This window comes from Macaca mulatta, chromosome 13 (genome assembly GCF_049350105.2).
Source record: "Macaca mulatta isolate MMU2019108-1 chromosome 13, T2T-MMU8v2.0, whole genome shotgun sequence".
In the NCBI taxonomy this organism is placed as follows: Eukaryota; Metazoa; Chordata; class Mammalia; order Primates; family Cercopithecidae; genus Macaca; species Macaca mulatta.
The window spans coordinates 112,884,103-112,908,444 of NC_133418.1; the positions used below are offsets into that span (position 1 = coordinate 112,884,103).

The 24,342-nt window shown below is 40.0% G+C and overlaps 1 long non-coding RNA gene across 1 annotated transcript; it reads left to right on the forward strand.

Annotated features, from left to right (window-relative positions):
• The first annotated feature begins 8,724 nt into the window (after nucleotides 1–8,724).
• LOC106992851 (uncharacterized) lies at nucleotides 8,725–23,864 on the forward strand. The gene is made up of 3 exons (XR_001438942.3): nucleotides 8,725–8,866; nucleotides 9,495–9,626; nucleotides 23,153–23,864. It is a non-coding gene; the product is annotated as an uncharacterized LOC106992851 (long non-coding RNA).
• Nucleotides 23,865–24,342: the final 478 nt, after the last annotated feature.

Consider the following 24,342-nt stretch of genomic DNA (forward strand, 5'->3'; position numbering starts at 1 on the left):
GTCCTTGTAAGGAGGTTGGGCTATTGTGCCCTAGTGTTTTAGACCTGCTCAGGGCACATGAGGAAGCCACACCCGTGTGGGTAAAGGACAAAGTATTCACTGAAAGAAAACTCGCATCATCTCAAGAAGAGGTGGTTCATGGAGCAAGAAACAGACTTAGAAAGTGAGTCTTAGGGGCGGAGAGGACAGAGCTTCTACCTGTACCTGAGTCCTGTCTTTGGATCACTATTGTGAGAAGTTGGATGCACTAGGGGGCTCCTACATGTAAGTCACAATGATAGTCCCTGCCACATCTGATCCTCCAGGGGCAAGCAGGGGGACAGAAACTGCCTGTAAAACCTGTGTGGATGGTCCAGAGCCCCAGTACTGTGAGAGCAGGTTTGCCTGGCACTCATGTGTGAGCCACTCTGCAATTCCCTGATGTTGCCCCAGGCCTCACCTGTGCTCTAATGAAATAGGGAGGGTTTGTGGCTACCCCTGGGGCAGCAGGAGTCCCCCTGGCACAGCAGGAGTAAGCACTGCCCTGAGGCAGCCTTGCAGCCAAGGCAGCTAAAATTAGTGAGGGGCTCTAAGAAGAGGCACGTCCTCCCTCCGATGACATCATCTCCAAGGGCCCAACTTGACCTCCAGTCCTGAGTCTCCTTTGACAATACCCCCCTCCCCAACACACACACAGATTCACCCTCTACTGTCAACCCTGAAGGACTTGGTTTGTTGCTGTGAAGCATTTCTTTTCTACAATTCTTCTCCAGCTGCATCACACATAGTGACGCTTGGTGCATTTATGCAGACTGATTTGTGGTTGTGGTTTTCTCTTAATATGGGGAATTTGGAGATTGTAGTCATGGGAATTTCAGCCTACAAGCAGACAGCCTACAAGCCTAGAGATGGATCCTGGTATAATCTCATTACTCTGAAAATAAAAAGGGCTTATTTAGTAAAGAAAAATGTAATAAGGAGTGAAATTACTTTTTTAAAATGTCCGAAGGGCCCATCATGTGGAAGAAGGATCACATGTGTTCTGTGAGTCACAAAGGGAGAGAATTAGAACTGATGATAAAATATATGCATGTCCTTCTTAATCATGAAGAACAAAGGATGACTCCTGTCTTTCTTCCCACTTCCCCTTTAATTCCTCCAAAAGCTCTCTAGAGAGCACAAATATAAGGCACATGGGGCAGATCAACTGGCAACTCCGTAGGAAGCAGCACACGTACAAGCAACCTCCACGTATATTTCCTATCGAAAGTTCATTTCGTTGCTTTGCCTACTCTTTAACCCACAAGAACCGTGAAGAATGGGATTTCTTTCAGATAAAAAATCGGAAATGCAGGGCAGAAAGATGACACAGGCAGAGAAGTGCTTGCCAAGATGTTGGAAGCTGCTGAAGGGCAGATGAGGAGGTGAGGAACAGAGGAGTCTGAAGGCACAACCTGAGCGCAGATGGCCGGCTAGATGATGCACGTGAGAAGTAACTCTTTGAGGAGAGTGCAAATGTTCAAAAAGATTTTTGTCACATCCACCACCGCCCCCCAGATGGAGGCATTTACTCTTTAGGATCTAGATACCAAAAATCAGCCAAAGTCATACGCAGTATGAGAAATTGTGTATCTCCTGCTCACAGAATTCTAATACCTTCTGATATGGTTTGGCTGTGTCCCCACCCAAAATCTCCTTTTCAGTTATAATCCCCAGAATCCCCACGTGTCAAGGGCAGAACCAGATGGAGGTAATTGGATCATGGGAGCAGTTTCCCCCATTCTGTTCTTGTGATAGTGAGTGAGTTATCACGAGATCTGATGATTTGATAAGCATCTGGCATTTCCCCTGCTTGCACTGACTCCATCCCGCCACCCTGTAAAGAAGGTGCCTGTTTCTCCTTTGCCTTCCACCATGATTGTAAGTTTCCTGAGACCTCCCCAGCCATGTTGAACTGTGAATCCATTAAATCTCTTTCTTTTATAAATTGCCCAGTCTCAGGTATTTCTTCATAGCAGTGTGAGAACGGACTAATACATCTTCCAATGATTGTCCATGTAAAGTTGAGGTGTCTTCACATAGCACACACAGTCCATATCCTCGGACCCTGTAATAGCATCTCTCACCCCTTCTACATATACATACTTGGCCCCTATCACACTAAATTGCACACGGTTCTGGAAATAAAGCTACTCTTCAATGTCTTTTTATTAGGTTGGTACAAAAGTCATTGTGTTTTTTGCCATTACTTTTAATGTAAAAGTAATGTACTTAAAAGTTTTAAGAAAACTTTTAGTTTTCTTTACTCAACCCCTACTTGTTCTTCAAGACTCAGCTAATCTGTATGTTGGCCTCCCTGGACCTGCCTCTCTTCTTTGCCTGTGTGGTGTAGTGCCCTTCTGTGCTCCCCATGCCCACAGATAGCCTGTGCCCATCTACACCACAGCACATAACTCCCAGTGAGTTCCAACTGTCCATGGCTCTTATCACCTCCTGCACCACTGCCTCCACCACCATCAGGCTGAGTCAGTGGAGGGAAAGGGCCACATCTTCACTGATGCTGTAGCCACAGGAGTTTGGCATTGCAAACGATTTTAAAACTCAATGATTTTAACTTTTAGCTCAGTTCCTAATAAGTTTTTCTGTCCCAGTTCTGGGTAAGGTTGAATAAGTTCACATCACCCTGCCTCTCCCACTGAATACAGCTATAAAAGCCTGGACAGAACTCGGGGAGCATCTATGTGAGGATTCTAAAAGTAAAGAGTAGCAGGCAGAATGGGGAAGATGATCAGAATTCAAAGGACCACTGAGCTGGGGGTTAGGTGACTATACTCCCCCTCTAGTATCCCCTGGCCTGAAAATGGATCAGAAACCCAGAAGCGGGCAACAGAGCACCTAAAAGACAAATGCAGGAAAAGCCTTCTAGTTCTGGCTTGAGGAGCAACGAAATGAACTTTTGATAGGAAATATATGTGGAGGTTGCTTGTATGTGTGTTGCTCCCTACGGAGTTGCCATTTGTGCTCTTTGGAGAGCCTTTGGAGGAATTAAAGGGGAGGTCATAAGGACAACAGGAGCTCCTAAGGCTCCATAAGAGTAATGAAATTCCTAAAGTTTTTTCTCTCTCTCTCTCTTTTTTTTTTCTCATTTTCTCTTGCTTTAACCCCCAAGCAATCCCATGGCTGTAGAGACCATGATAGTAACAGAATCCCACAGGAATCAAGACTCTGAAGGAGGAAAAGCTTCCTCTCCTTCAGTCAAGCTATGGTTCCAAAAAAGGTAAAGCCAACCCCCACTGCTTTCTTCCCCTCTCTCTAGGTTTTCTCATCATTTGCTCCTGAATGTGGCGCAGTTGGAGAGTATACAACAGAACAGAACAGAACAGAAAACTAATATGCAAACTTTCTACCCAGAGAATGCAAAACAGGAGGCCCAGAGAACCATAAAGTATCAGGGAAATAGCAGAGAGACAGGAACTTGGGAAAGCAACCCCATATGTTGTTTCTTAACTCTTTACCTCATTCCTGAGATGCATATAGGTGGATCTGTTCCTAAACGATGTACAAAGAAAAAAAATTGGAGAACTGAACTAACAAAGAGACATCACCCAGATCCCAGAGAGATCACTGTGCTGCACACATATGGGACAGACCAAAACACCATGGCAAATGGCTTGAAAATCGAACTGACATTGAAAGACAAACTGACATTGGAACCACCATCATAGCGTGTGGACTGAAACTTGTAGACTAACCATAAGCAGGTTGATGGCCTGCAAATACAAAAATACCAAGGTGTTCCACAAGAATCTAACAGGACCCAGGATCTAATTACATAAAATTAGAAATGTCCAGGCTACAATTGGAATGACTCAATATACCAAAAACTAGAAAAATCTCAACTCACATCAGAAAAGATAATTAACAGAAGCCAATGCCAAAATCACACAAATATTGGAATGATCTGAAAAGATAGTAAAGAAGCAATTACAAAAATGTACCAGCAAGCAATCACAAATATTCTTGAAACCAATGGAAACACAGAAAGCCTCAGCAAAGGTATAAAAAGATACAAAGAAGAACCAAGTGGAAATTTTAGAAATAAAAAACACAATAAACCAAAGAAGACCAGGCTCAGTGGCTCACATTTGTAATCTTAGCACTTTGGAAGACTGAGGTTGAAGGATCAGTTGAGTCTAGGAGTTTGAGAGTAGCCTGGGCAACACAGTGAAACCCTATCTCTACAAAAAATACAAAAATTAAGTGGGCATGGTGGTGTGCACCTGTAGTCCCAGCTACTCAGGAGACTGAAAAGGGAGGATAACTCAAGCCTGGAAGCCATGATATTGTGCCACTGCACTCCAGCCTGGGCAACAGAGGGAGACCTTGTCTCAAAAACGAAGAAGAAGGAAGGAAGAAGAGGAAGAAGAGGAAGAAGAACAATAAGAACAAGAAGATGAGGAAGAAGGGGAAGAGGAAGAAGAAGGAGGAGGAGGAGGAGGAGGAAAAGAAGAAAAAGAAGAAGGGGGAGGAAGAGGAGGATGGGTGGGGAAGGAAAAATGAAAAAACAAACAGAAACCCTGGATCAGCTGAATAGCATAATGGATATGACAGAGAAAAGAGTTAATTGACTAAAACTTGACCAGAACTTCAAGGACCTTCGAGACAATAAGAAAAGGTTTGACATTTGTGTCACTAGACTCTCAGAAGGAGAAGAAAAAAGTGCTTTAAAATATTTAAAGCAATAATGCTTGAAAATTCTCTAAATCTGACCTGCAGCTACATGCTCAAGTAGTTCAGGGAATCCCCAATAGGAGACACTAAAAGAAATCCACACTCAGACACATCATGATTATATTCCTGAAAACAAAAAACAAAGAAAATGTCTTAAAAGCAGTCAGGGAAAACAGACATGTTACTTATAAGGAATAATAATCCAAATGAATGTGGATTTCTCATCAGGAACCATGGAAACCAGAAGGAAGTGAAACACTTTTAAAGAACTCAAACAATTGCCAACTAATATTCTATGTCCAGGAAAAATATCCTTCATAAAGAGATGAAAGAGAGACATTCTCTGATGAAAGCAAGCAAAGGACATTCATGACCAGCAGATCTGCTCTAAAAGAAATGTTAAAAATGTTCATCACATAGAAGGGAAATGAGAGCAGAAGGAAACTTGGAACATCAAGAACAAAGAAGAGCAACTGAAAGAGTGAGATCTGGGTAAGTGTAAGCGATGATTCTTTTCCTCTTACGTTAATCAAATTCATAGTTTAAGACCTTCCATAAAAGGAAAATCCTGCCCCAGAAGATGTCCCTTACAAATTTTTTTCAAGTTTAGAGAAGAAACAACAGTTCTACACACTGTCTTCCAGAAAATAGAAGACAGAATGCTTCACACCTCACTTTTTGAGGTCAACGCTACCCTGATAGTAAAATCAGATGAAGGCAGGATTAGAAAAGAAAACTGCCGACCAATAATCCTCTTGAACATAGACACAGAAATCCTCATCAAAATATTAACAAATCGGCTGGGTGTGGTGGCTCGTGCAGTAGTACCAGCACTTTGGGAAGCCAAGGTGGGTAGATCACATGAGGTCAGGAGTTTGAGACCAGCCTGGTCAATATGGTGAAACCCCAGCTCTACTAAAAATGCAAAAATTAGCTGGGCATGGTAGTGCACGCTTGTAATCCCAGCTACTCAGGAGGCTGAGGCGGGAGAATCGCTTGAACCCAGGAGGTGGAGACTGTGGGTGGGCCAAGATTGCGCCGCATCATTGCACTCCAGCCTAGGTGACAGAGCAAGACTCTGTCTATAGATATATATATAGATATATATATAGATATACATATATAGATATATATAGATATATATATAGATATACACATATATAGATATATATCTATATATATCTCTCACCAAAACAACACACCATGACCAAGTGGGGTTTATTTTATGAATGCAAAGCTTGTTCAGTGAGTAATCATCTAACAGTCTAAAGAAGAAAAACCAAATGATTATATAGTTGATGCAGAAAAGGCATATGACAAAACTCAGTATCTATTCATAATAGAAATTCTCAGCAACTAGAAATAAAAGGAAACTTTCTCAACCTGAGAAAGGACATCTACAAGAAACCTGCAGTTCACACCATAGTTAACAGTGAAAACTGAGAACTTTTCTCCCAAAGATCGGGAACAAGGCAAAGGTGTCCATCCTCACTACTGTTCAACATCACACTGTAAGTGCTTGCCAGTGAACTGAGGCAGGAAAAAGAAGTAAAAGGCCTACATATGGGAAAGAAAGAAATAAAACTGCACTTATTTTCATAAGAAATAGTTTTCTACACTAAAAACTTCTAGGCCTAGTCAGTGCATTTAGCAAGGACACAAAGCCAACACACAAAAATCAATCAGATTCCTGTGTACTACCCATGAACAACTGGAAACTAAAGTTTTTTTAAGTTTATAGTAGCTGCTCCCCCCAATTAAACACTTAGATATAAACCTAACAAGTCATCTACAATAGGAGTCTGCAGACTTTCTGCAAGGACCAGATAGTAAGTATTTTAGGCTTTGCAGGTTACTATGATCTCTATTGAATGTTCTCCTTTGTTTTTGTTTTGTTTTGTTTTGTTTCGGGGTTTTTTACAAACTTCTTAGCTCACTAGTCCCACAAAACAGGCCACAGACCAGATTTAACTGCTAGGTCATAGTTTGCAAACTCCTGATCTATAGGATCTGTATGCTAAAAACTACAAAATTCTAATGAAAAAAATCGAAAAAGACACAAATAAATGGGGAGACATCCTGTGTTCATGGTTTGGAAGACTCGGTATAGTAAAGATAACAGCTGTCTCAGAACTGATCTACAGATTTAACACAGTATCAATCAACATCCCAGAACTTGTCTGTAGATATAACAAGTTAATTCTAAAATTTATATGAAAAGGTGAAGCAATGAGCAAAGCTAAAACTGTTTTTTTAAAGTATAAAGTTGAAATAATTACACTACCCAGTTTTAAGGCTTATTACAAAAGTACGGTAATTATGATAGTGTGGTATGAGTGAAAGAGGAGACACTTAGATCAATGGGATAAAGAGATCACAAATAGATGTACAAATACAGTCATCTAATTTTAGACAAAGGTGCAAAAACAATTCAATCAAGAAAGGGTAGTCCTTTTGGCAGATGGTGCTAGAACAACTGGATAATCTATATGCAAATATGAATATTGACCTAAACCTCACACCTTGTAAAAAAAAATTAACTCAAATATATTAACTTAAATATAAAACCAAAAATTGTAAAACTTTTAGAAGTAACATAAAAGAAAATCTTTGTGCCCTGGAGCTAGGGAAAGACATATATCAAAAGCACAATCTATAAAAGAAAAAAATGATATACTGGACTTTATCAAAATTAAAACCTTTTCTCTAATGAGTTTTCTTTGGCATCACTTCACTAAAATAAAGGGATGTTTATAGAGATTTAAAGGAAAGGATGCCAAGGTGCCTCTTGGCATGGTTACGTACTCTGTTCCATCATCCCTGATAGGGCAGGAGCCACGTGTTTTCTTTGGGTTGGCTAATGGTTGTAACCATACAGCTACTTTAGGGTCACTGTCAGAAACTGCCCTTTGCCTTGCATGTCTGTACCAGCCCAGTCACCTTCTCAAAAAAAGGCAAAAATTAGAAAGCCATGCAGAGGAGAAACATTTGCTCAGGAAAACAATCAACTGGCAATTATTTTTTTTTACAATGAAATGTCAAAGTATTATTTCCTCCTAAAAATATACCTCTCTGAAACATCCCATGCTTGAAGTTAATTTAAAATATTACTGCTGCCTTTCTTCTTCAGTGCATTTTCTTTGAAGAGACTTTTCAAAACCCTGGCCATCAGGCTTTCTCTCTTTCGAGATGAGTGTTCTACATAATAAATATTCTTCATATCTTTCCTACTAGGAGGCAGAAAACTCTTCAGTTTTATAGTAAACTGGGGAAAACATATATGCATTGGTGTATCCTCATCAAGGTGACAAGAGAAGACTTGAAAAGGTGATGCATACCTCATAGGTGATTCTTTCTTCCCTGATTTCTGAGCTCAGCACATTTTTTACTAAAGCACATTACATTTCAAAGCCTTAATATAATTATTAAATATTCAATGTATACAATACACAGTTTCTTAGCTATCACGGGATCAGTTGCCTCTGCCCTGAGATCTGCTGGATGTCATTCCAACTGGCCTCTTTTCAGGATTCCTCCTTACAGTCTGATGAGAATGAATAGGAGATAAAGGACAAGGAGGAAAGATCTGGTAGATTGGCGAGTAAGAGATGGAAAAATGGGGAGACAAATGATGGTTTCCAAAAGAAGAGAATCTTTAAACGACGTGCATTTTAAGTGAAGAGTTCTGGAAGTTTCATCCCTATAAAGCTGTAGGGACGTCTACTCTAGAGTGAAGTTTTATGGCAACAGTCACAGGGAGATACGCAAAGATGAATGGTGTTGCCTTGGAATGAACTTTTTATGAGTTCCCTCTGGTTGCTAGGTATGTGCGAAACATTCTTTCCTTGGGTCAGAGATTTTATTACCTTTCCAATGGCCAGGGTTTCACTGTTCTAACTGATGAAAAACATTTGTGCCGTATTCAAAGGGCTGAATAACCAGCTCATAACAACAGGCCACATTTATGGGGGAAATTGGAGGAGTCACTTCAGTCCAAGCAGCCCAGACTAGTTCAGACCAGATGCGGAAAGTGGAAGAGTAAAAGTGCCGGCCCCAGGGAGGCCAACTCAGGACACCGGCCACAGAAGCCGAAATGTACAGGAGATAGGACTTATCCCAAGACACACTTCACTTGTGCTCACGAGGACCTTCAGTGGTAAGTGGAGACTGAAGCTTCCTGGATACTGGCAGAGCCAAATAATTCAATTTGATCAAATTCAAGGTGTCATGGTTAATTTCATTTTGGCTTTGCCTAGAGCCAGTAACTGCAGGTCAGAGGTGGAATTTATTGGATTTTAAGTTGAAACCAAAAGATCCAGATGAGCTCTGCCATACTACCAAAGGGAGGCCTGAAGAAGTGACAGAGAAAAGGAAAAGGCAAAAGTTGGCAGGAGGAAAAAGGGAGGAAAGAAAGAAGCTAGCTGCTTATTTAGCACTTAGCGAATGTGTGGCTTGTGCTAAGGACGTATGACATCTCATGCTATCGTCAAGAAAGACTAAATGAATCTTGCTCTCTTAAGACATCTCATAAAAGAGTGAACCATTCAAACTAAAAGGACATTAGCAATTGAGTGGGTTCGGTTGTCTGTATAAAATACATGTTTACGACATAATGCTATGGAAGGCATATAGAAAGTAAAATGGTAAGCCTACAGGACTTACGGGACATCATTAAGTAAATAAATCTTCACATTGTGAGTGTTTCAAAGGGAGAGAGACAGAAGGGCACAGAAAGCTTATTTAACAAAATAATTGCTGAGTGTTTTTTTAACCCTATTTTTCAGCAACAGCAGCAAACTTTGGTTTAAATGAAGTCACTGAGAAACTCACTGCACAGAAACGGATAAAAGTATAATTGTGACCTTAGGGGACATCTGAGTTCCCTAAATAAGAAAGAGAGCTGGTGAAAGAAACAGGTAAAAGCTCAGATGACAGATCTCTCTTTCTCTCTCTCTCTCCCCCGCCCCCCACCCTGAATTCTTTCCACCATATCATACCACTTCCTTATGGAGGCCTAATAAATCTTCCTGAATTCATGTTTCATCTCTCCAATAAGATCATTAGCACCATCACCTCTCGGCCTTTTGGTTAAGATCAAGTGTCAAGATCATAAGCCTGATCATAAGCAAATGTCAAATCTCATACTTTTTGCGCTTGTTTTACGTTCAGGGGTACATGTGCAGGTTTGTTACATAGGTCAACTGCATGTCTGAGGGGCTTGTTGTACAGATTGCTTCGTCATCTAGGTAATAGGCATAGTACCCAACAGGCAGTTCTCCAACCCTCTCCCTCTCCCCAATCTCCAGCCTCAAGTAGGCCCCAGGGTCTGTTTTTCCCCTTCTTTGTGTTCATGTGTGCTTAATGTTCGGCTCCCACTTATAAGTGAGAACAGGTATTTGGTTTTCTGTTCCTGATGTTAGTTTGCTTATGATAATGGCCTCTAGCTCCATCTATGTTGCTGCAAAGGACATGATCTCATTCTTTTCTGTGGCCAAAGTATTCTTTTTTTAATTTCCAACTTTTAAGTTCAGGGGTACATGTGCAGGATGTGGTTTTATATATAGGCAAATATGTGCCATGGTAATTTGCTGCACAGATCATCCCATCACCTATGTATTAAGCCCAGCATTCATAGTTGTTCTTTCTGATGCTCTCCCTCCTCGTACCCCCACCCTCCAACAGGCCCCAGTGTATGTTATTCACCCCCATGTGTCCATGTGTTCTCATCATTCAGCTCCCACTTATAAGTGAGAACATGCGGTATTTGGTTTTCTGTTCCTGCATTAGTTTGCTGAGGATAATGCCTTCCAGCTCCATCTATGTTCCTGTGAAGGACATGATCTCATTCCTTTTTATGGCTGCATGGTGTATATGTACCACGTTTTCTTTATGCAGTCTATTATTGATGGGCATTTGGGTTGATTCCATGTCTTTGCTATTGTGAGTAGTGCTGCAGTGAACATATGCATGCATGTATCTTTATAATAGAATGATTTCCATTCCTTTTTGTGTATATATCCAGTAATGGGATTGCTGGGTCAAATGGCATTTCTGCCCCAGGTCCTTAAAGAATCACTACACTTTCTTCCACAATGGTTGAACTAATGTAGGCTCCCACCAACAGTGTAAAAGCATTCATTTTTCTCTGCAGCCTCACCAGTATCTGTTGTTTTTGTGACTTTTTAATAATAGCCATTCCGACTGGTGTGAAATGGTATCTCACTTTGGTTTTGATCTTGCATTTCTCTAATGATCAATGATGTTGAGCTTTTTTTCATGTTTGTTGGCCGCATGTATGGCTTCTTTTGAGAAGTGTCCGTGCATGTCATTTGCAACCACTTTTTATTGGGGTTGTTTTTTTCTTATAAGTTTGTTTAAATTCCTTGTAGATGCTGGATATTAGACCTTTGTCAGATGCATAGTTTGCCAATATTTTCTCCCATTCTGTAAGTTGTCTGTTCACTCTGATGATCATTTCTTTTACTGTGCAGAAGCTCTTTAGTTTAATTAGATCCCATTTGTCTATTTTTGCTTTTGTTGCAATTGCTTTTAGCATCTTCACCATGGAAACTTTAATTGTGCCTATGTTCTGAATGGTATTGCCTAGATTTTCTTCTAGGGTTTTTATAGTTTTGGGTTTTACATTTAAGTATTTAATCCATCTTGAGTTGATTTTTGTATACAGCATAAGGAAGGGGTCCAGCTTCAATTTTCTGCTTGTGGCTGGCAAGTACTCTCAGCACCATTTATTAAATAGGGAATCCATTTCCCATTGCTTTCATCAGGTTTGTTGAAGATCAGGTGGTTGTAGGTATGTGGTCTTATTTCTGGGTTCTCTATTCTACCCCATTGGTCTATGTGTCTGTTCTTGTGCCAGTACCATGCTGTTTTGGTTACTATAGTCTTGTAGTATAGTTTGAGGTTGGGTCGCATGATGCCTCTAGCTTTGTTCTTTTTGCTTAGGATGGTCTTGGTTATTTGGGCTTTTTGGTTCCATATGAATTTTAAAATAGTTTTTTCTAATTCTGTGAAGAATATCAATGGTAGTTTCATGGGAATAGCATTAAATCTACAAATTGCTTTGGGCAATATGGCCATTTTCACGATATTGATTCTTCCTATCCATGAGCATGGAATGTTTTTCCATTTGTTTGTGTCATCTCTGATTTCTTTGAGCATTGGTTTGTAGTTCTCCTTGAAGAGGTCCTTCACTTCCCTCGTTAGCTGTATTCCTAGGTATTTTATTCTTTTTGTAGCAATTGTGAATAAGAGTTCATTCATGATTTGGTTCTTGGTTTGCTGTTGTTGGCGTATAGGAATGCTAGTGATTTTTGCACACTGATTTTGTATCCTGAGACTTTGCTAAAGTTGCATACCCGCCCAGGGAACAGGGCTGGGAAGGTCTGTAGTCAAGCAGAGTTATTCCAAGTGGTGCATCTATGGAGGTACCACCCCAGAATGGAGAGACAAGTTTTCATAGAAAGAAAAATCACTCACTATGTGTAAAGCTGGGACAAGCACAAAACTAGAGAATGGGCAAGGATTAGAGAAGCACTGTGTCCAAACAGGACACAGTGCTGATGCTGCAAAGAATGAGGAATTCATTCATTAAGAACAGATATATTCTAATATAGTTGCTATCGTTGATTATGTAAGCATGTTAAGAACATGTTAAAGCATGTTAAGCCCCTAGGCTTCTCAACTCCTCTTCCTCTCCCTTTACTGTTATATAACATAATCAGACTGGACATGAGCTCATGAGAGGGATGTAGGTCTCAGTTCAATTCAATAAATATTTATGGCACATCGGACACTTTGCAAAGAGCTAGGATACAGAGTTCCTTGACTTCAAGAAACAAACAGATACTCCTTTCCTTCAAAAAAAGGAAAAATACATCCCTGCCTTCAAAAAGCAAGTAGTCTCTTCAAAAAATGCTCGAATAATTTCAGTACAGAGGGCTAAGTGTTTAACACAGTGTCTAATATCAAACAAATACCCAGTGCATATCTGTTGAAGGCATGAATGAATGATAGAAGTATACCTCCAGTGGTACAGGAGTATAGCGCAGAAATGAGTGCAGTCTAAGGTAGGATATGATTGAAAGAAAAGTCAATTTGGTGAAAAAAAAAAATTAATAAATGTGAAATGAAGTGATATGTTTTAGACTACTTCGCATTTTACAAAATACTTGTACATAGAATATCTCATTTATACTCACACCAACAAATAAGGAAGGTAGAATCCCCCCCTCACTTTTCATATAAGTCAATAGAAAAGTAAGAAATAGGCCAAGGTCACCCAGCTAGTGAAAGTCAGAGCTGGTACTTAAACCCATTTCTTGCAACTCTAAAGTTTGTGTATTTTACAGAAGCCCATGCTGCCACCAAGAGTCGACAAGTCTCAGATCTACTTGGAGCTTTGCATTCAAAATGTACTTCCACTACCATTTTCTAAGGTGTCTACCATTGTCTAAGGTGTCATTTCAGCTTCCAAAATGGGAAGGTGGGGAATCTTATGAAATTTCTGGAGCCATCACCTTGACTCTCTTTTCCTGGCCCCAGCACATAGAGAAACAAATGGTGAAAAGGAAAACAATAACAGTAGTAAAATGATAGTATTAGTAAAGTAGTAGACATACTCTTTAACAAAAACTCATTAAATGAATGCAAATCATTTAATGAATGATCAGTCATAATCACAGGAAGGTACTGTTAGCATAATGTTTGAGGGAACAATAAAATCATACATATATACGTACAGCATCATCAATTTAACTGTGAGAAATTGAGCTACTTTTTGCAGTTCTCTATGAGCATTGAGTCCTTGCACATAAATAAGAAATAACTTGGGCTACTAATGAGAAATCTGAACATAAAGGCAGCACCAAACCATGGTGCTGCATGAATGAAATGGCTATTTACATTTGTTTAATTATCTGGTTAATTAGGGAGCCATAAAATCAGAATGGGCTTGAGAGTTAAAGGGATAGCAGAGAAAATGCAACTGATAGTCTTCTGTTCCTTATCAAATCAAGATTTGCCTGTAAATAATTGCCCCCCCCCGCCGAAGTTTCCTTCCTATTGCATACCTTGTCAAATCTAAAGGGATCTGCCCAGCATCCTAAAAGCCTCCAAGACCTCATTCCTCCTTGGTGGGCAGTAGAAAGAGCAATGTGCTAGAAGTGTGAGTCCAGAAGTCTCACTCTCCATCTTGGAAAAGCCTCCACCTTTCCTCCTCCTGTCCCACGTCAGTCCTCCCCAGGGACCCCATCCATGGGCTTCCAGCCAGAGTCATAGATCACCCCATCCTGCCCACTCTACTTCCTTCACAGAGCCATATCCATCTGCTTCTTTGCAGCACAGGTCAGGGCTCACCTTCCACCTGGGCTGTGGCTACCACCTAGTCAGCCTACCTGTCTCCAGCCTCCCTCTGTCCTGCAAGGTAATCCTCTAAGACACAAATCAGATCAAGTCACTCTCACAATGGAAACCCTTTACTGTTTCTCACAACCCTAGAGTAACCGAAGATGAGAATTCAAAGCTCCTCACCCAGCAGTGTTGACACATGCAGGCTTTACTCTATTTCTTTGACTCGAGGACATGCTGTAAAATCAGTATGTATTAACAGTTTCATATTTAAGAAGTTGGGCAGTCTTAATATGTACAGATAATGCAGTAGAAAAGTTTATTTTTCTGTTAAAAATAATATTGGATTTATGATGTATTTTAGAACCAAGGAGATGAAGTATGAAGAAAAAAAGTAGGAAAAATTTTGCTCCACCTATAAGGGAATAGGAGGGATATTTTGAAAATTGAAATATCTACACAATGGTTTTATTATCATTTTTTAAAAGTGTATGAACTTGAAGACAGGCCTGAGCTGTCTCCCAATTCTAACACTTTCTAGCTCTTTGACCTTGGAAAAGTTATTCAACTCACTAAACCACATCATCTCCCTTTGTAAATTGGATAAAATAATACCTATCTCACAGTGCTACTCAAAGAATAAAGTTATATAAGGTAAGATAAGCATCTACCACATGTGTAAAGGGAAGGTCTAAGAAATAAAATGTATAGTAATGGGGATTAATATTATCATTAGTGATATTATTTCCTACCATAAATTTAGCATTTCATAAATATCACATTGTTCCTTTCCTCAGTTGACACTATTGTGGCAACGGTAGAAATGAAATGCACAAGCATCAACAGAACTCTATTTACAACCTAAAGATGCATTTTTAAATTCCAATTAAAAAAAAAAAAAGTCTATGCCCTAACCAAGCATTCCCTTTTCAAGTAACTATAGAAATTTCCAATTTGCTTTTGCAAAAACAAAAAATGTTTAGATGGTCGGTTAGAGATGATTACGATGGGATTGGGTCTGTATTTAATACTGCTTTGAATCAGAAGGAAGGATATAATTGTGTTGCACATTACATTTAATGAAAGTCAGGTAGACTTTCACCCTTAAGTCTTTTATTGCCAATGTTGTTCAGCAAGGAGCAGGTGAAACTCTTCCCAAGCTTGCCCTATTCCATTTCTATTAATTCATCAAGCAAGACCGAATTGGCTGTTTAAATTATCAGTCAGTGGTAGAACTGACGGTTATTAGCACAATAGATGCCAGAAATCATGAAGACAGTGCTGGTAGTCTTCTCAGCCAATCAGAGCATGGCACTTGGCCAAAAGATTTTGTTATTTTAAATTAATCAGCCTATACTCCCCTCACATGACCAGGGCCAAGGCTGGGCACAGGCAGAAAAAGGAGTACATGTCCAGCTGTTTGAATATTGCATAAATGTGACTGTTGCAATCAAGGTCTGAGCAGTGCCTGATGCTACACGTCTTTGGGACAACAGGCAGGACGGGAACGGAGGAAACTTAATTACAGCATGTTTAAGCCGCTCACGGAGCTGCCCGGGGAGGGAGACCTAATGGGTGTCAACACAATTACAGATCTTCACACACATTTGAAAATAACAGACTGTGACAAGGACACAATTGCCGTGTTGTCATCTCATCTGCACAGCGATTTTACATACTGGATATCAACGCGGAATTGAATTAGAGAGATTGCACGGCAATTTCCCAGCCTGGCTTTCCGATTTCTCTGGCAGCCAAGGGACAATATGCCCAAAGGTAATTCCAGCAGCCCAGCTACCCCTTACCCCACCCTAGCCCTGCTCTTGCCTCAAACACTGATAAAACCATGATGGTTTCACATCAGCTCCTCGGCTGGCAACCTCAAGACACTCAGAAGACACTTAGAAGGTGAAAATAAGGGAATGCTTATCTCAAACACTCCTCAGACCTATGCTATCAGAACTCCTTGGGTCTCCCTCTTACCTACTCTTACTCTCTTAACCCCCTAACAAAACCCTCTGCTAGCTGTCACCCAGTAGGTCTCCCTCCCCTAGCAGCTCCAAGAGTGGCTTAAACATGTTGTAATTAACTTTCCTCCTTTCCTCCCTCCTGCCTGTTGTCCCAAGGGTGTGTAGCATCAGGCACTGCTCAATCCTCAATTGCAGATGGTCACATTTATGCAATATTCAATTTCTCTGGGCATTTGCCCAAGTTGCTCAAGTTTGCCCTTTCTGAATCGCAATCTGTCCATCTCTAATTTGGGGTTAGGAGAAACTGGTAGGCTACATCAGGATCACCTGGAAAATTCCTTTAAAATGTAGACTTCTAGGTGCCCAAGCTAGACCTACTGAATTGGAATCTTCACAGGATGAAAGCCAACGACCTTATTTTTAACAATCCCCCTCTCCATCGCCCAGCTCCTAAGACAATCAGCTCTGTACCAGTCACCAGTCCTTTCTAGAAAGCTAGAAAGGACTAGATGATCTGTTAGGAACCATTCTAGTTCCATAATTTGTCAAGTTGTTCATCTGATCATAATACCCATGGGCCACTTACTAGATACCAGCTGGCACTGGGCTTCTGCACATATACCATCTCATGTAACCATCATGATAGTCCCTCTGAGGAAGGGTTATAGATTATCAGCTACCCCTCTCTTGGGTCTTACTTAAAACATCAGGCTCCACTCCCCTGCTGCACATCCTCAGGGCTCCTTACACTCCCCTAATCATCATAGCATCACACTGTTGACTGGTCCATCCTCCCAATTTGACATTTATGAAATTGGCCTGATGTCCCCATAGAACTGCTTTATGGGTTGTTTTTTTGTTTTGTTTTGTTTTGAATAAACATAGAAATTGACCCTCTCAGTCTTAAAGCTTGAAACTTACATTGGTGTTATCAGTTATTTTCTCAGGAAACCAACCATCAGTCCTCCCAGATAGTATCAAAAAACTGAGGCTCACCATATCTGGACAATGAGATGCCAGACCCTCATCCATCATGATTGCCTAACTGACCACTTTCTTCCTATTAGCCAGTGCCTCTTCTTTACCTCTTCCTAATTCCTGTTTTTCCACATGTGGTTCTGCTACATAAACTTTGAATTTTAGTCAGTTGAAAAGATGATTTGAGACCTGTCTCCCATCTGCTCACCTGCAGCACCCAAAAAGTCTTCTTCCCTGGCAAAACTTGTTGTCTCAGTGATTGGCTTTCTGTGTGGTGAGCAAAAGGACCTAGACCAAACCCCTGGCATTTTGGTAATAGTAAATCCCATGAAGCAAGAAATCTTGCTGTGTTATTCATTGCTGTATCTCCAGGGCTGACACATAGTCAATGCTTAATATTGGCAGAATGAACATCGAACAGATGGGAAAAGTGATGCTCAGAAAGGTGAAGTAACTGATATGGTTTGGCTGTGTCCCCACCCAAATCTCATTTTGTGTTGTAGTCCCCATAATCCCCATGTGTGGTGGGGGAGGGACCCAGTGCGAGGTAATTTAATCATGGAGGCAGTTACCTCATGCTGTTCTTGTGATTGTGAGTTCTCACGAAATCTGATGGTTTATAAGGGGCTTTTCCCCCTTTTGCTCTCATTCTTCTCCTTGCTGCCACCATGTGAAGAAGGACATGTTTGCTTTGCCTTCCGCCATGATTGTAAGTATACCAAGGGCTCCCCAGCCATACTGAACTGTGAGTCAATTAAATCTCTTTATAAATTACCCAGTCTTGGGTCTGTCTTTATTAGCGGTGTGAGAATGGACTAATACACTAAATCAAGGTCATAGAATTTGAAACTGATTATCTAACTCATGAGCTGGTACTCTTTATATTGTTTCCTTTATAGAGCACCCCACAGTCTATTCCATCCTCATTCTTCCAACAGATCTTTCCTTCAGCCTTCTTTCCTTCAATCATTCCTCTATTTTGGCCGCACCCGCTGCCTGCAAATCTCACTTATGGAACTGCACTCTCCCTCCTCTCCTTCCTTCTTATTTCTTTCCATGGCACTCAAAAGTCATGCCATGTATTTTTCATGGAGTAAGACTCTCTCTTTTGGCAGTAAAGATCTAACCTCATGAAATTTCAGAAGACAATGTCCCTAAGATAGAAGTTCTTCATCTTTAGCACTTCAGTGTGACCCCAGCCATCAGATCAAAAGAAGAGAAAACCTATCAGCCTGACATCTAAGGCACCCCGACCCCACACACTGGCAGCCTCCCCTGGAAACCTGTGGCACCATCGTGTTTTAAGTCTGTTGCTATCATTGCTATTCAGAATGGGAGAGCCTGCATCATCCATTAATCCTTCAAATAAGCTACATCAAAATTTGGTCTGAAATGTTGCTTACTTACCCTTACCTTTTGAGTTATGTTGTTTTATAAAAGTTGCAAGTGCTACGATGGAGCCATGTATAAGGTGAGTCACTGAAGCTTGTGAAAAGGGCCGTGAACACCCAGGAGTCAAACTGGGACTAGAAGTGACACACACATGTGGGAAGTCACCCTCTGTGGAAACCTGATGCCATGACTATGGTGCCCCCACCTGTGTCAGCAGTCCCTGCGAATTGCCTGATGAGACTGGAAGCTCTAGGAGCATGAAGAGGCGCAAGCACTGTGTCTATGTGATCATGCACTTTTCTTAAAATCAAGCACCAGATATTTAATTTAGTGTTTAAGGAGCAATAACATGTCTTCATAGGCTCTGTGGGAAAGTCAGAGCATGAAAGATTTTTTTAAATTCCATAGTCTCGCCACTAACAAATAACATCAGTGAGTATTTTACAACGTACAATAGGACATTCATAACAACAATATTTATATCAAAAAGTGGGTTTATATTTACATTTCAATAGGTATATATTGAAATATTTTACAATATAGTTATATGTTTATATATTGCATATATATACTTGTGTATTTTATATTTTGTATTCATATATCATATAATAGGACTTGTATAAAGTATAAACATATATAGTACTTACATACAAAATTATATATAAGAATATACAAATATATAGATATTTAGATATAAAAGCCCCATTTTTGATATTATAAATAAATGCTGTTATGAACATCCTGTTATAAAGTCATATTGCTGATTATTCTTTTCTTTAGTGTTGGGTAGAAACCAAGCCAATTCTCTCAAGGTACGAGAAATATCTTATTTTTTTGAAATCAAGTAAAACATCATTGAAACCCCTCATTCGCGAAGGCTGGAAAGCAAGTCATTTTTGGTCATTCTATGTGGCTCCTCCAGGGAAAGGAGGGCAAGCCCTGGTCAGGGCTGCTCACCATGCTGTCTCTCCATGTAAATCTGGGGGAGCTTTCAAGGTCCCGAAGCCTCCCCAAACATTGTCTGCCCCTGTGCAGGTTTCACTCCAGGGCCTCGAGCTGCAGGCTCCTCAGGCCCACCCAGCACTCACCACTCCAATTCCCAGGCATCTGCCTGGCATTTCAAGCCTTGCAGACCAAAGGCCCCTAGTCTGTCACTGAAGGATTCATCTCATTTATGTTCTTCCAACACAAGCTCATTCATAATTTAACTTGTATTTGCACTGCCTCATGTAGGACGCTAGTCCACGTGCTATAAATATTGTTTCAACTTTTTAAAAACCCATTTAAATGTTTTATTATGAAAATATTTATATACACACACAAAAGATATGAAAATGCAGGCCAGGCGTGGTGGCTCAAGCCTGTAATCCCAGCACTTTGGGAGGCCAAGGCGGGCGGATCACCTGAGGTCAGGAATTGGAGACCAGCCTGGCCAACATGATGAAACCCCATCTCTACTAAACATACAAAAAATTAGCCAGGCGTGGTGGCACATGCCTGTAGTCCCATCTACTCGGGAGGCTGAGGCATGAGCTTGAACCTGGGAGGCGGAGGTTGCACAAGATGGCGCCATTACAGTCCTGCCTGGGCAACAGCGTGAGACTCAGGAGAGGGGAGGGGAGGGGAGGGGAGAGGGGAGGAATCATAGATGATATATCCAGAATTATAAAACACCATTGTTCTGGTGAGTTAAGTTCAAAATAGATTATTTCAATTCCCTTCAATCGCCCTATATACCTCTCCCTCATTTCAAAGGGAAACATGATTTTGAATTTTGATTTTGTTGTATTGGTACCTTGCTTTCATATAAAGTGTAACTGAATAATATCTATCCCTAAACAACTGTACAGTTTTGTTTGCTTGAAGGTTATACAAACAGTATTGTACTCTTAATATTCTTCAGAAACTTAGTTTTATCGTTCAGCATAATGTTTCCTTAAGATTCACTGTAACTGATGCATGCAGTTATGGTTAATTCATTTTGCCATAGTATTCCATCACATGAAAAAAAACTCCATTTATGTATGCATTCTCCTCTTAATGAATATTTGAGTTGTTTCCAGCTCTTTGCTATCACAAACATTGCTACTAAGAACATATTTCTGCAGTTCTCCTGGTACACACAAACAAGAAGAGATCTTTTGTGTGTACCTGGAAGAGGAATTGCTGAGTCAGAGATATTACTCATCTCCACCTGAAAAGATAATGCCAGTTTTTTTCCCAACATGTTTATACGCATTTTACATTCCCAACAACATACTGTAAGGTTCTGTTTTTCTCTACTATTTTTCATTACATAAGTTTTGTCAGTCTGCTAGGGGTGAAATGGCATCTACTTATAATTGTAATGTGCATTTCCCTGATTTCTAAGGAGATACTACATCTTTGCATATGTTTATGGCCATTTCAAATTTCCTTTCCTCTGAAATGCTTTATTTTTTTGCCCACTTTTTTTAGCTTGTCTTTTTCTTTTTGATCTGTTGTGAGTCTTTAGATATTAAATGATCATTGATTATATATGTTGAAAATATAGACTTGTAGTTTATCTTTATACTCTTAATATTGTTTGATACATAAAGTTTCCATTTTTTTGCCTTTTATGAAAATACAATTTACATACAATAAATTTCATGTTTTACACATATGGTTTGAAGATTTTTGACAATATCTACACAAGTGGGCAAAAAGATACAGTGTCCCATCACCCCAGGATTTCCCTTTGTTCTGTTTTTCAGCCAATCATTGGCACCCCAACTATCACTGATAGGATGTCTGTTACTGAAACACCAGGCATTCCATCTAGGTCCTGCTGCTCCCCACACAGAAAGCCAATGACTAAGATGATGAGTATTGCCAAGGCAGAAGAAGGCTTTAATCGGATGCTGCAGCCAAAAGACAGGAGCTCAGTCTCAAATCCATCTCCCTGACCAGCTAAAATTAGAGGTGTTTATAGCAGGGAAGAAATGCAACAATGTGTAAGAAAACAGGAACTAAGGAGGAGCAAGGAAGCAATCGTGATGAATGAGTGGTCTGGCATTTCATTGTCTGGATGTGGTGATCTGATGAGTTTCACTAGAAACTCAAAGTTTGGTAGGTTTAGAGGCCTGACGGTCATTTCCTAAGGAGGGAACTCGAATATAACCTTTTACTAACAGAAGGGTTAATTTCTATGTTTATCCCCCTCCCAAATAAAACTATGGAACTATTGAGTTGGTTTCATTTCTATCACCAATTATTAATCAGGCAGTTCAAGAATGTCTCATAAATGGCATATTTTGTGTCTGAATTCTTTCACTCAAAAGGTTCTGGAGGTATACCCATGTTGTTTTATCAGTATTTTATTTTTTATTGCTGAGCAATGCTTTATTTTACAAATTTACCACAATTTGTTTTTTTTTTGTTTGTTTTTTTTTTTGAGATGGAGTCTCGCTCTGTCGCCCAGGCCAGAGTGCAGTGGCCGGATCTCAGCTCACTGCAAGCTCCGCCTCCCAGGTTCACGCCATTCTCCTGCCTCAGCCTCCTGAGTAGCTGGGACTACAGGCGCCCGCCACCTCGCCCGGCTAGTTTTTTGTATTTTTTAGTAGAGACGGGGTTTCACCATGTTAGCCAGGATGGTCTCCATCTCCTGACCTTGTGATCCGCCCGTCTCGGCCTCCCAAAGTGCTGGGATTACAGGCTTGAGCCACCATGCCCGGCCACCACAATTTGTTTATCCATTCAATTGCTGATGGATATTTTACTTGTTTTCAGTTTGTTGATGAACGTGAATAAAGCAGCTAGAAACATTTGTGTATACATCTTTGGGCATATGGTTTTGTTTCTGTTAGGTAAATAGGGGTGGAATTTCTGGGTCATATGGTCAGGGCGTGTATACCTTTATGAGAAACCATCCAGCTCTTTTCAAATAGGGTTAAACTGTTTTATAATCCCACCAGTAATTTATGAAAGTTTGGATTACTCTACATCTTCAGAAAAACTTGATAATGTCAGCCTTTTTAATTTAATCATTTTGGTCAGTGTGAAGTGGTGTCTCATTGAGGTTTTAATCTGCATTTCCAAGATAATGTTGGGCATCTTTATTCACCACTTGTATGTCTTCTTTTTTGAAGTGTACATTTAAGTCTTTCGCCAATTTTTGTTCATACTCAGTTGTAAGAGTTTTATATTCTGAATATCTGTATTAGATATATATTTTTGAATAGTTTCTCCCGTGTGTCTTTTTATTTCATTTTCTCAAAGTAGATTTTGAAAAGTAGAAGTTACTGTGCTGAAGTCCAATTTATCTTTATTTTTTTTCTTCTAGGATTAATGCTTTTTGGGTCCTATCTAAGAAAGTTTTGCCTATCCCAAGATCACCAAGAATTTCTCCTATGTTTTTCTCTAGAAGTTTTATGGTTTTAGGCTTTGCATTTAGGTCTGTGGCCCATTTTAGATTAACTTTTGTGTATGGTAAGGGTTGATGTTCATTGTTGTGCATATGTATTGTAAATTGTTCTAACTGACCATTAGAACATTTCTTATTGAATCGTCTTCACATCTTTGTCAAAAATCAATTCACCATTTATGTGTGGGTTTGTTACTAGACTCTCTTTTCTATTCTATTGATCTATATGTTTACCTTTATGCCAATACCACACTCTATGGAATACTGTAACTTTATGTTAAGACTTAAAATCAACTCATATAAGTCTTCCAATTGTCTTCTACTTTTTAAAAATTGTTCTGTGCTATTCTAGGTTCACTGTGCTGGGCAAAGTGAATGACTCCTGACTACATTCACCCTGGTGATCTTTCCCTTTTTGGGTCAGATGGTTCCCTTCAGTTTAATGATCTTCCATTTGCTGAGCAGCCTGCTAGGCTCTGAAGAAGAAATTTCAACTAACATCAGACTAATTATCATCTGCCACTCTCCCCCAGTGCAGTAGGGCCTGCAGTGACATGTACCATTTCACCAAGCCTTGCCTATGGCCCACCAGCAGCATCCATGCGGGGCAAAGCTTGATTGAGAAGAATAAAGCTCATGGATGGAACTCGGGGGACATTGTTAGAAGAAAATAAGCCAAGAACACAAAGTCAAACACTGCGTGTTCTCATTCATATGTGGAAACTAAAAAAGTTGATGTTGGCGAAGCGCGGTGGCTCATGCCTATAATACCAGCACTTTGGGAGGTTGAGGTGGGTGGATCACTTGAGGTCAGGAGTTTGAGACCAGCCTGGCCAACATGGTGAAAACCCGTCTCTACTAAAAACACAAAAATTAGCCAGGCATGGTGGCAGATGCCTGCAATCCCAGCTACTTGGGAGTCTAAGGCAAGAGAATCACTTGAACCCAGGAGGCAAAGGTTGCAGTGAGCCAAGATTCCTCCATTGCACTCCAGCCAGGGTGACAAGAGAGAAACTTCAGTTGAAGAAGGAGAAGGAGAAGAAGAAGAAAAAAAGAAAAAAAGTTGATGATATAGGGGCAAATAGTAAAACAGGATATGAGAGGCTAAAAGGGGTGGAGGAGGGAGAGGATAGGGCAAGATTTGTTAAAATACACAAAATTACAGATAGATAGGAAGAATGAGTTCTAGTGTTCTGTAACACAGCCAGATAAGCATAGTTAACAATGTATTAGTTTAAATAGCCAGGAGATATTGAGTATTGAGGATATTGAAGGAGGATATGGAATGAACAAAGAAATGACAAATTCTTTAAATGATGAGTATAATGACCCAGATCTGATCACTAGACACTATATATGTATCACAATATCACTATGTACCCCATGAATATGTATATTATGTGTTAATTTTAAAAATTAAATGTAATTTAAGTATATATAGTGTGTGTGTATGTGTGTGTATATATATATATATATATATATATATATATATATATATATATAAAACAAACTTGGAACCTCCAGATGGGTATGAATCTCAAT